Raw genomic sequence first — 13436 nt, forward strand, 5'->3', positions numbered from 1 at the left:
TTGAAATTCTTTTGTGCTGTTTCTTTAAGTGAGCACTGTCTGTTGGCTGAGATTCAATTAAAGAAAAGAGCTTTTGTGACTGAGAAGCACAGCTCAGCAGGGGTTCCCGTTACCGTCGCAAGCTGTTAATTAGCCAAGGGAGATGGAATTTCTACCGCACAGGTAAATAGGAACGGATTTAAAAGCATTTAATTGCAGGACCGCGTTTGAAGGGAATCGCGAATCCAAGATGGCGCTGCCCGCGGAGCGCGGGAGGAAATCGGCCCTGTGCTCCGCCTGCCATCTCAGGAAGGTGCAGGCTGGGGCTACTCATGAAATATGCTGGCAGTGTGCAGAGCCCTGTGGGGATTTGATTAATGCTGATTTCGAGGCTGCAGGAGGATCGGGGGAGTCTTCTGTGCAGGATGCGCTGTGCCGCCGCAACCGCCGGTTTCTGTTTCTCGGATCCCTACGTGGCAGAGTCTGTCAGCATATCTGGAGCTTCCTCCTCTTTCTCCTGAGGATATAATTGTTCATTCTCCGGTGGGAGTCTTATAGCAGGGTGGGAGGCGTATTGCCCTGGCTTTAGATAGTTCTACCTGTCCCTGGGCCTTTATTTCACGAGAGATCCTGAAAGACTTACAGGTGTTTTGTAAGACGCAGGGATTAATTACTGGGACTGTCCCTGTGCTACGGCCACCTGTTGCTCCAGTTTTTCCTCCAGCTACTCCTGCCATGCTCGCACCCTCGGGGTTAGATTCCACTCTGGGGATGAGGTGCTGATGGAGGACTAGCTTCCTTCCGATGATTCACTGAAGGGGTGTAAGAACTTGCCTGCGGGGATAGTGAAGTCGACTTTAGACAAGGGAGAGGTTCCTCCAGATAGGGGGATCATGCTTCCATGCTACGTCTTTTTTTTTTTTACAGGGATGAATTACTGTACTTGATAACACATTCCCTTCACACTTTACAGGAGAATGGGCTGTGCCAGAAGCAAATTTTAAAGGTGGCTGGGTGATGGCCACACTAACCCTATTAGATCCACAGGGGAAGGGGAGGTTTTGGTTTCTTAAGGTGGATGCCTTGGTTTGTTCAGTAACGAAGAGGAACACCATCCCTGTGGAAGGTGGGAGGCTGCCCTTAGGGATGCTCAAGACCAAAAGATTCAGTCACTCCTTAGGCAGGTTTTTAAGGCAGACAGCGGCATGTTGCTGTTGCATCCGTCGCTACTCGACGCCCTCACTCTGCCCTCTTTACCTCTGTGGTGACTCCCTCTGGGTCTGATGGCTGGCTGGCTGCCGCGGCGTCTCCATGCTGTCTCCCTCCAGCGTCCCCGGATCGGCTCGATGTTGCAGATCCGCCATGTTGCCTGATGACCTAGGGCGCGTGCTCTGATTGAAGTACCAGCAAGGGCGCGAACCTCAGGGGCGTCCCCCTGAGATGATGTCATCTGCTTCCAATATTTAAAGGTCTCTAATTCACTGTCTAACTGAGTTAGCAAGGGGATTGCTTCGGCTTTACTCCCAACCTACTCTGCCTCCTTGGACTTACCAGAGGTACCCACTCCTCGGGGGGCCTCGCTCTTTTCTTTATTTCAGATTACAGATAGGAACCGATACTCGCTCCTCGAGGGCCCATGTTCCTGGACATTCTGAAGATTCTCTACTGCCTGGAAGCTATCGCTGCTACAAACAATTGTGAGTTACTATCGCTCTCTCAGAGCTTTCCCTGGAACCAGGTACTCGTTCCTTGAGGGCCTAAACCTTTCCAGCTTCTGAGCTTCCTTGAGACCTTATGTGAGTTTTGTCATCTAGTTCTGTTCATGAACCTGGTCTACACTACCTACTCACTTTCTACAGTTTCTCAACAGCTCAGCCATCCTGGATCGCGGTTCCAGTGCCTGAGGGACTAGAGCCCTGCTGGGGCATATCAGCTCACTACTGCCACCTCTGGTGGTTTCCAAAACTTATTTAATAAAAGAACTATGTGTGTCTGTCTCCATACTCAAGCCTAGCCGGTGGTCCTTCTCAGGATCTCCTCCCGGGGGGCGTGGTCATCTGCCACTGGCCCAGGGATTCACCCCTTCTATCTCAGATCCTTAACAGATTGCTAAATACTAGCTCTAACACAGAGCTTACACAATAGATTGCTAACTCCGCAGTCTATCTAACAGCAGATTTATTACAGATTGCTAACTCCTTAGCAAGACGATATCTGAGATATTACAGATTGCTAACTTCTATCTGATTGCTCCTCCCATCAGATAGCGGTTTCATATCAGATTGCTAACTCCTCCCTCTTGCAGGAGCCCGCAACACAGATTCATAACAGTTGCTGCATTGTGGCGCACTTGAGCTTATGTCTGGCTCAGGATGCACAAGAGGAACTAGGAGAATGATCTTCCCTATTGGAGCCGGGGCAGAATACCCGGCAGATACTGGCTGTTTGGTGTATGCATCAGCTGCAGGAGTAGCATCACTAATCAACAGCTTCTATGTCTGTGTAATTGGTCAGTTGATGACATAAAAACATAAGAACATGCCATACTGGGTCATACCAAGGGTCCATCAAGCCCGGCATCCTGTTTCTAACAGTGGCCAAACCAGGCCACAAGTACCTGGCAATTACCCAAAAACTAAGTCTATTCCATGTTACTGTTGCTAGTAATAGCAGTGGCTATTTTCTAAGTCAGCTTAATTAATAGCAGGTAATGGACTTCTCCTCCAAGAACTTATCCAATCCTAACTGCACTAACTACATTCCCTGGCAACAAATTCCAGAGTTTAATTGTGCATTGAGTGAAAAAGAACTTTCTCCAATTAGTTTTAAATGTGCCACATGCTAACTACATGGAGTGCCCCCTAGTCCTTCTATTATCCGAAAGAGTAAATAACCGATTCACATTTACCCGTTCTAGACCTCTCATGATTTTAAACACCTCTATCATATCCCCCCTCAGTCGTCTCTTCTCCAAGCTGCAAAGTCCTAACCTCTTTAGTCTTTCCTCATAGGGGAGCTGTTCCATTCCCCTTATCATTTTTGTCGCCCTTCTCTGTACCTTCTCCATCGCAATTATATCTTTTTTGAGATGCGGCGACCAGAATCGTACACAGTATTCAAGGTGCGGTCTCACCATGGAGCGATACAGAGGCATTATGACATTTTCCGTTTTATTCACCATTCCCTTTCTAATAATTCCCAACATTCTGTTTGCTTTTTTGACTGCTGCAGCACACTGAACCGACGATTTCAATGTGTTATCCACTATGATGCCTAGATCTCTTTCTTGGGTAGTAGCACCTAATATGGAACCTAACATTGTGTAACTATAGCATGGGTTATTTTTCCCTATATGCATCACCTTGCACTTATCCACATTAAATTTCATCTGCCATTTGGATGCCCAATTTTCCAGTCTCATAAGGTCTTCCTGCTGGACCCTACCATCTAGAGTTACAACTTCCAAGTTACCGTAGTTTAATTTATATCCCACTGATCAACCATACTGGGCAACTAAGTCCAGAAAGTCTGGTGTAGAGCTGGTCGGTTCGGTGGCAAATAACAGCAGGTTGTCTGCATAGTGTAAGACCTTGTGTTCTTTACCTCCCATCGTAATGCGTTTTATGGCTGGGTTGGTCCTCATGGCCTCTGCCAAGGACTCTATTACTAAGTCAAATTACGGCGAAAGGGGGCAGCTCTGCCTAGTGCCTCTGAGTACAGATTCTGTACTTTTGAAGTGAGTGAGCCATTCGGCACCAACCACGCTTGCAGCCGCTCATACATTGCTTGCATCCAAGCCAAAAACTGGCCAGGAAAGCCCATTTCCTGCAGAACAGAAAACCAAAAAGGTCAGGACACACTGTCGAAAGCCTTTTCGGTATCTAGGGAAACAAACAGACTAGGAATGCCCCAACACTTTACATAATGAAGAAAATTAAATACCCACTTGCTGTTAATTGTGGATATGCTCCCCTTAACGAATCCTGTTTGATCCAAATATATTAGTCCTCCCAGAATTGGTTCTAGCTGGAGCTGCAAAACCTTCACCAGAATTTTTATATCTCTATTTAACAGAAAAATGTATCTATACAATCCACACTCTAGAGAGTCTTTTTCCTTTTTTTTTTTTTTTTTTTATAAATTAGGGAGCTATGAACATCTCTCATGTCCCCTAGGGAGCATTGTGTTCCCCTACCTGATTAAACACACTAATAAGGAAGGGTGTCACTTCCGGCATGAAGGTTTTATTTAGCTCTATTCTAGATCTGTTTGGGCTTGGACCCTTACCACCAGGAAGTTCCTTAACTGCAGCCTGTATCTCGAGAAGTGTACTTGGTTTATCTATTTGACCCTTTTGAGCCTCAGCAAGTTTCGCCAAGCACAATGGCTCTGTCTGGCTTTCTGCAGACTCTGAAGCCTTGTAGAGATCAGAATAGTACCGAACAAATTGATCCTCTATCTCACTGGCATCCAATGTAATAGAGCCAGAGGGCTGCCAGACCTTAGAAATGATGAATCTGTTGACTTTTTTCCTAACTGCTCTTGCCAGATATACCCCAGGTTTGTCCCCATGCTTACAAAATTTTGCCCTAGTACATCTGAGGGCTTTTCCTATTTTAACAATCTCGATAGCTTACAAGTCTCTCCTGCACTTCTCAAGGTCCTTTAAAGTTTGCGCGGAGCAGTCTTTCTTGTGTTGTGCCTCTAGCTTTCGAATTTTGGACAAAAGTTCGTCCATCTTTTGCCTACAGGGTCTCTGCAAATGGGCTGGCATAGAAAATTATCTTGCCCCTCAGGAAGGCCTTAAAGGCCTCACATTGCAAAATTGGCAGATAATCGGTGACAGGATTAAAGTCACTGAACTCCTCCACAGCCAATTTCAGCAGATTAGGGAGGTCCTTGTTGCTCAATAAATACTTAACCTCCAGGTAGAACAGCGGGCTTTACAAGAGCCAATGTCTAATAGAATTTCTACAGGGTGATGAACCGAAATTGAGCAGGGCAGTATGTCAGTCCTGACTGTCCTAGCTAAATAATTGGGAGAAAATAAAAAGTAGTCGAGTCTATTTCAGGGATATGAATATATCATTAGTGTAACCCCACAAATTCCCTCCCCCCCAACAATAAAACCCAACCATCTAAAGCTCCCAATCCCACCCAGCCTAAACTCCCCAGAGCAATATAGGCCTCGACAGCCTCTGGACTGATAGGGTAGACCTCTCCTGCCTAATATTCTCAACTCCCCTTCCACCCAAGCTGCTATGGACTGTTACAAACATCAGTCTGATGACATGCTGCAGATCCGAAACCTCTTCACACTGCACACTGCCAAACCATCCAGGCAAGACTGAACGTGACGTATAGAACTTGAAGCCCTTGAGGAACATTACGGAACAAGACAGCTGAGGCGATCTGTACATGAGACTCTGTGCTATTAGTCGCAAAGCAATTGCAGGCCTGCTATTGCCGAGCTGAGTTGCGCCACACCTGCTGCACCCAACTTCGTTTGCTGCTCTCCATGATTGTCCCTCGGGTAAGCCAAACCCCCCCCCCCCCCCCCCCAGATAAAGCAAAACCTGCCTGATGGCAGAAACCTCCTTCCTCTGTATATCTGAACTTATCGGCCTGATAGAGAAGGTTGCCAGCCGCGTCTCCCGCCAAACACGTGCTCACTGCTGAAAAGACGGTGATTACTGCAGGCCTCTGAGCCTCAGCCATGTGGTCCTGCTGGAATCTTTCAAGCTACTTTTTGGCCTGCTTAACATGATCAATTAGGACCGGGCTGCCATTCACCTATAGGCGAAGCTTGGCCGGGTACAACATGTGTTTAATTTTTTAAGCTCTTTTTTTAATGCTAGCGAACTCCTGCCACTTTTTAGAGTTCTGCAGAGAAGTCGAGGAAGATCATGATTTTATTCCTGTCCTAGTTAAGGCCTCCAGCTTCACACGCTGTATTTAGGATTTTGCGCTTATCCTCAGAATAATGCAGGTTAATGATCACTGCCCAGGGATGCGCTTTGGGGCCTAGAGTCCACACCAGCGATCGATGAGCTCTGTCAGTTTTAAATATGCCTTTGGCAGGCTCCAGGGCCAGCAGGTCCGCTAGTCATTTTGCAAAGAATGCCACTGCATCTCGCCCCATTCTAATATTACATCTCCTGGAGTGATTCTTCAGATCATCTATTTTGTCCCACAAGCTGTTATAGTTGTGATCCATCTTGTCAACATTTGCCAAAAGTGCTGTAATCGTTGATTCTAGATCTTACTCTCTCCCCTCTGCTGCTTCTATGTGTGTGGTATTATTGTGTCCTGTCTCCACAATTTGTGCCACCTTTTCTACAATAATGCCTGTCCAGGATCCAGTTTATTCAAGTACTTAGTTTAGTCTAAGCACGTCAAAATAAGCATCAGACTAATTGAGCAGAGCCTTATAAATAATATTCAGTTCCTGAATGGTAGTAATTATGTCATAGCTATGGATTCCCAAGCTAAGAAGCAACATACTTTTCATGTAAATATGTTGAAGGCTTATGATGAACGCACAGCCTTGATGTTGGCTCTATGTAGCCCACCTAATGAGAGTCAGGCTAATGAGCCCTTACCCTTTCTCCTAGAAGAGGCTTTGCCTGAAGGGTCTGTGCAGCAAATTGATCTGGGAGAGCAGTTAATCATTACCCAGAAACAGCAGCTAGAAGCATAAATTGACCTATTTTCACTAAAACAGGACTTATCTGTTTTGCTATTCATAATGTAGACGCCGGGTACCCATAGCCGACTGCTTACTGAGTCACAGCAGAGGTTGAGAAGCATATCAAAAGGAGATGAAATGTTAGCTTTCAGTGTCCTAAAGAAGTCTCATCATTTCTGGGCCTTTTCCTTAGTGTTTGTTCCTAAGAAAGAGGACACTATCCGCTTTTGTGTAGACTACAGAAAATGTAATGCCCTGTTTCTCATGCATATCGGATGTCTCAGCTGGACAAATTCTTAGACACTTAGCAGGGGCCTAGCACCTAATCACTATGGATTTTGGTCTTGGATGTTGGAAGATTCCTCTGTCAGCTGCTGCTCAGGAAGAATCTGTGTTTACTACCCCATTAGGCTTGTATGAATTTACAGTAATGTCGTTTGCCATGAGAAATGCTCCTGGTGTTCCATTGTTTGGTTAATCAACCGTTAGACTTCAGGGACATGCTTGGCTATATTTAAATGACATTTCTATAAACAGACATGGGGACAATCTTCTGACCCATTTAGCTTAAATATTACACTGGCCTGACAATTAAAGCCAACAAGCGTCGGATAGGAATGGCAGAAGCCCAGTACTGGGATACAAGGATGGTGGTAGACAGTTAAAGCCTGAACCAGCTGAATCAGAGATGATAAAGAACTGGACTACTTCCCAGATTAAGAAGCAGGTTTTAGCCTTAGGGTCAGCAGGTTATTTTCCATTGATAAGCAGGTTTAATTAGTCGTTGTCCTTAGGTGACATCATCCAATGGCACTGAATGGACCTGTCTCCAAGCTAGCAGAACGTAGACACTACTGAACATGTGAGGGAATCCCTGCTTCAGCGTTGCCTCCTGGACCTCCTCAGTCTTTTTTTTTTTTTGTCTGAGCTTCAGCACAGTGGTTGCCTACACTCTCCCTCAGAATATATTTTCCTCTCACTCCCTATCTTGTTTCTGTCAAAGCTGCACTACAGATCCCACAACAGCACTTTTCAATGCTCTCTTTAAAAAAAAAGAGAGAGAGAGAGGATTAATACAGAAGAAAGAACTTCTGACTGAGATGTTCTACTGGAAAATTCTTAAGCCCTCATGTTGAGAAAGAAGAAACCCACCACTAGTGGGTTCAAATGATGCGCCTGTGGACGAATAGTTTCTGTTATGGATGGACACAACCATGACCAGGCTAGTTACGTGCCTTGCATTCAGATGTCTTTGCGGGCCCAAAGATATCGGGCAGCTAAAATAGAGGAGCTCGGCCATTCTCTTCGGAACCAAGAGTAAATCCTCCTCCTGGAGTGCAGCCTCTTTGGTAATTTCAGTAAAGCAGATGAGCTGAAGTTCCTCAGGCTCTCCCCCACAGGGTCAGCAGGCTATGACCATCTGCATCAGTGAAGAAGCGAAAACATTCCTCGATGCACGCAGTGTAAGTGTTGAAAACAACAAAGCATTCGTCAGGCCATAAAGTTGTGTTCAGTAGCTTCTATGCATTGGAAGTATGTGCTGATGCACAGTGCTGTATCAAGGTGCTCGATGTAGGAAGCATCGAATCACTCAATGCATGCATCCCCAGCTCAGCTGGCATATGGAGCTTCGACATGGGAGCCTTTGCACTTGGCGCAAAAGCACTCGGCACAATCACAGAATTCCTCGATGCACTTGAAGCAGGAGTCATGGATGCAATTGACGCCAACTTCCCCGAGGCCCTCTGCTGCTGCCTCGTCAATGCACTTGATGCTCTACAGACACTCTGTGCACAAGCAGGCTTCCTCTTTGACTCGTGCAACTACTCTGCCCTCACTGCTTCCAGGCAACAAGCTACTTCTACAGCTTGGTTGCAGCAATGGCTGAAAATACTGCAAGCAGCTCTTCCAACTCAACAAGACATCAGAGGACAGACACAGGGGAATCCCTATAACTTCCTCCATCCATCACAAGGTTTTTTTTTTACCATCTAAACTATTGCAGTAGGGTTTCTGATTACAGACACGGGATCCCATGTGCTCCATTATCCCATTGCAATCCAACTGATCTCTAATATTAGAACAAGACCTCATTCTTGTTTCTGAGGAGGGCATTCTACCTCCTATTCCAACTCTTTGACTGTCTGACATTAGACCAAATAGCAGATATAGTGCAGATGTTCTTCAATTTAATCCTTAAGGAACCTCGGCCTCGCTGCAAACCTTCACAACTACTTCTCCAACAGTTCTTCCTGCAGGCACCCGTATCTCGCCTTTGCCTCCAACGGTCTCTGCACCACCTTACCCATGCTCCTCTTCTCAGTGGCTGCTGATTTGGCTCATTCAGAGTGCAGGAATTGCAAGCTGATTGATAGTTTTGTATTTTATTTCATACTCTCAGGGCACATTTCAATTTCAGCTTCAGTCTCCTAAACTACTCTTTCCTGATCTTTTCTCTCAGTACTTTTTGCCAAATGTTTCTACCTACCTCTACTCATAGAGATTTATATATAGCTTCTTGCTCCTTATTGTCCTTTTATATAGCAATCTTCATTCCGGAAGATGCTTTCAGTTTTGATTAACCTTTCTCTAAGCAAAATTGTGCTATGCTGGGTTTCCACTTGAATGCCTCATGCTCACTCCTCCATCATGACTCTTATTGCACACCATGGGGGCACTTTTCAAACTCCATTGTGACAAAGTGTGCAGTTAATTTCTATCTGTGGACTTTGCACCAATATTAAAAGTGAAGGTATGGACACTTTAATGGACAATAACTTGCAAAATGTGCAAATGCAATCCCTACATGGAATCAAGCTGTGGACTCTGTTGACAGAGAGGACCTGGTAAAGACAACTTTCATGAAGGGGGTTTAAAAGAGGCTTGGGCAAGCTTTTGGATGAAACGTTATTAGCTAGGTAGAACTGAGAAAGCCATTACTTATTTCCTGGGAGTAACAAGAAATAGATCTACTTTTTGGGATCTGACAGGTATTTGTAGCCTGGACTGGCCACTGTCTGAGAGCAGATGATTGGCTCCATGGACCTTGATCTGACCCAGCATGGCGCATCTTAAGATCTTATACATGGACTTTTCCAACCCCACATCTAACAAGCTCCCAGAAATCCCTCCTCTGGATCAGGCTGAAATTTCATGCAGTGTGCAAATCTTAGCTGCACTGAGGGAGGGCAGTTCTCAGAGAGCCAATTCATGGGCCTAAATTGCATTTTATTTCTCCCTAAATGGCTTTGAAAATGTCAGGATGCCTGTAAACATATTGTATGTGACTTCCTCAGGAGAATTCACAAATATGAAGGAATCTAAATGTATTATATAATCTTTTAATTGACAATTTACAAAACTTCAAATTACAAAATAGAGCTCAAAGTGCAGGATATATGAATTAGCAACTGAAATGACGCAGGTACCACATTTAATGTATATTTATTTTATTTATTTATTTAATTTCTTTTACTATACCGATGCTCAAGACTAGGTCTTATCGTACCGGTTTACAATGTAACTGAGGGGAAACCAATTAACATCAAGGTAGAAAGTAAAGTTACATTAAACAGGGAGCGTAAAACCTGGGCAATGGAAGACAGTACAGAATTTAAACTAAGAAACAATTAGAGAGAGATAAATATATAATCAACAAAAACTATAAGATACATAAACATAGATTTATCCTAGGCAGTTATTAGCATGGTATGTCCAGTGGGAGAAGGAAAGGGTGAGGTTGGGTGGGGGGGAAGGGGAGAGGGAAAAGAGGGGGGGTAGGGATTGGGGAGGGGTGGGAGAGTGAGAGTCAGTGATGGTTGAGGAGATCCTTCAGCGGTAGGCTTCTGTCCTACTAATATATTACAACAATAATATATTAGTCGCAGACCAATTCACTCAAACTACCTAAACTCATTCATATCCAATTGACACACACGCATTGTCTATACAAATGAATAAAATATCACACAATCCTTGAACTTGTTCCTACATATATTTTATTCATTTATATAGACCAGCGCTTCTCAAACAATGAGTCGCCAAACACCAGGTGTGTCGTGTCTCCCGGTGTCCCACTGCCCCATTGTACTTTCCTTCTCCCTTTTTCCAGCTCCTACGGGCCAATTGGAAGCCTCCTTTCTTCCTACTCCCACTGCCCAATGGGAAGCCTCCTTCATTCTGCCTGCTCCCACGCAGGCCAATCGGAAGCCTCCTCCCTTCTACCTGCCAGTGGGAGTAGGAAGAAGGGAAGAAGCCTTTGATTGGCCGGTGAGGCAAGCATTGCCTAGCCTGGGAGTGGGGTGGGAGGCATAGCAATGTCAAGCTCCGACTAAGCAAGGCTGCCACGGGAGCCTATTCTCATGGCGGTGAAGAGGAAAACCTGACCCCGACAAAGCAAGGCCACCACGGGACCGAGGCGGTGAAGAGGAACCCGACCACGACCAAGCAAGGCCACCATGGGAGCCTATTCCCATGGCGATGAAGAGGAAAACCCGACCCCAACAAAGCAAGGCCGCCACGGGACCAAGGCGGTGAAGAGGAAACCCAACCTCGACCGAGGCCACCACGGGAGCCCATTTTCGTGGCGGCGAAAAAGGAAGGCCCGCTGGAGTAAAGCCACAATGGAACTGGAGCCCATCCCTGAAGTGAAGGAAGAAGAAGTTTTTGGTGAGAGCTGGTGTGTCTGTGTGTGAATGAGTGCCTGGGAAAGAGCTGGTGTGAATGGGTGCCAGAGTGCGAGCTGGTGTGAGTGGGTGCCTGGATGAGAGGTTGTGTCTGTGGGTGTGAATGGATGCATGGGTGCGAGCTTTGTGTGTGTGTGTGGGTGTGAATGGGTGCCTGGGTGAGAGCTTGTGTCTGTGGGTGTGAATGGATGCATGGGTGAGAGCTGGTGTGTATGGGTGTGAATGGGTGCCTGGGTGAGAGCTCGTGTCTGTGGGTGTGAATGGATGCATGGGTGACAGCTTGTGTGTGTGGGTATGAATGGGTACCAGGGTGAGAGCTGGTGTGACTGGGTGCTTGGGTGAGAGCTTATGTGTATGGGTGTGAATGGAAGCCTGGGTGAGAGCTTGTGGCTGTGAATGGAAGCCTGGGTGAGAGCTGGTGTGAATGAGTGCGAGAGCATTTGTGTGTGATTGAGAGAGAGACTGGTCAGGGAGGTGATGTGTTTCTGTGTGAGAGAGACTGAGACTGGTCGTGGGGTCTAATTGGGGGTGTATGTTTGTGAGTGTGTGTGTAAGTGACTGGTTGTGGGCGCTAAGGAAGAGGACTGTGAGGACAGAGCTTCAGCAGCCCTTGCTGCTTCTGGTGAGTGCTATTGGCCTGGAAGGGAAAGGAGTAGGAGAGTTGCTGGAGAGGGTAAGTAAAGGTGGCTTTTTAAATTTATTTTTCTTGATTGACTGCCATTTTAATTATTGGGTATTATGCGGTCTGCTGTTTTGAAATATTTTATTGATATTTGGACATGTTTTAATAATTTGTATGAGTTTTAATTGTTGGATATTATTCTGTTCAGCAGCTGATTATTTCTGTGTGGGGCTCTATAGCAGCTTGGCTTATTCTGTTTTCCCAATAGGAAATGTATTAGTGTTTAGGGCCTGGTTTAATAGTTGTATTTCTTAGATAGGGTTGTTACTATTTGAGTGTGTTCCATAATACAGGTGTAACTTTGTGCGGGTTAGTTTGTGTGCATTATTGCAAATCCTGAGAGTCTGTTAGATGCTGTATTTCTCTTTCCATTTCTCCAGGTTCGCACTGCATACAGAGTGGCTTTTTTGGTTTTCCATTCCAGTTTCTGTCTCCATATTTGTAATTTGTGGTCTTTCTATCCTTGGTGAAGGTCAGTTCTGGGTGTGTGACCGAGGTGAGGTATTTTACTGGCATGTAGGCATTTGTATCAATCTTATTTGTTGTGTTTTCTCAATAGGATATGCATTAGTGGTAAATTACTGTCTTTTCATAAGGAGGGGTATTGTACCTGGTAGTAAAGGGAGTTTGTTTTGCTTTTACTGAGATGTCATCAGAACCAGAATATCTTTTTTTGTATGGTGAGCTGTACGGGTAATGCCCTAGTTCTGCTCTGCACTCATTGCTGGGGGTTGAGGGGATTGCTGTGGATGCAGAGTGCATGTTTACATTTAGCCCCGTGATGGTCACATGTTCAGTGTGTCACGCATGTGAGAACCAACTGTCAGGTGTGTCCTGGCCAGAAAAAGGTTGAGAACCACTGGTATAGAAAATGAGTGTGTGTCAGTTGGATATGAATGAGTTTAGGTAGTTTGAGTGAGTTGGGTTGTGACTAATATGCTATTGTTGTAATATACATTAAATGTAGCAACTGCGTTGTTTCTTCTGCTAATTTTATTGTACTGTATACTTGTATTTCATATATCCTGCACTTTGAGCTCTATTTTGTAATTTGAAGTTTTGTAAATTGTCAATTAAAAGATTATATAATACATTTAGATTCCTTCATATTTGTAAGTATTTCTATATTAGGATCTTGGATTTGTACCTTCATGTGCTATTGTTTCTTAGGAGAATGTCAGAAAAAACCCCCCCAAATGTTATTTAATTACTGAAAAAAAAAAAGATGAAAAAACAAAAACACCTTTTTTCAACATTCAAAAATCAATGACATCTCTTTATGTATTTATTTGTTTTAAACATTTTCCATGGCATGCGTACACAATGCAGTCCTGTACAAGTTAACACTTCAGTGCTATGAGCATCATTTCTTTAAGAGGAGAAAGCGAACAATAATGAGCAA

General features: G+C 44.9%; 1 protein-coding gene across 4 annotated transcripts in view; it reads left to right on the top strand.

Moving 5' to 3' along the window:
• Positions 1 to 13436, top strand: part of LOC115085925 (zinc finger protein OZF-like) — a 43612-nt gene that overhangs the window by 16606 nt on the left and 13570 nt on the right. Inside the window, exon 1 of one of the 4 annotated variants that reach the window (XM_029592469.1) lies at positions 2268 to 2427. The exons of the other annotated variants lie outside the window; for them this stretch is intronic. The gene's annotated coding sequence lies outside the window, so the exon portion shown is untranslated. Of the gene's footprint in view, positions 1 to 2267; positions 2428 to 13436 lie in introns of those variants that run through there. 4 annotated transcript variants of the gene reach the window in all.

This window comes from Rhinatrema bivittatum, chromosome 2, assembly GCF_901001135.1.
Source record: "Rhinatrema bivittatum chromosome 2, aRhiBiv1.1, whole genome shotgun sequence".
Lineage (NCBI taxonomy): Eukaryota > Metazoa > Chordata > Amphibia > Gymnophiona > Rhinatrematidae > Rhinatrema > Rhinatrema bivittatum.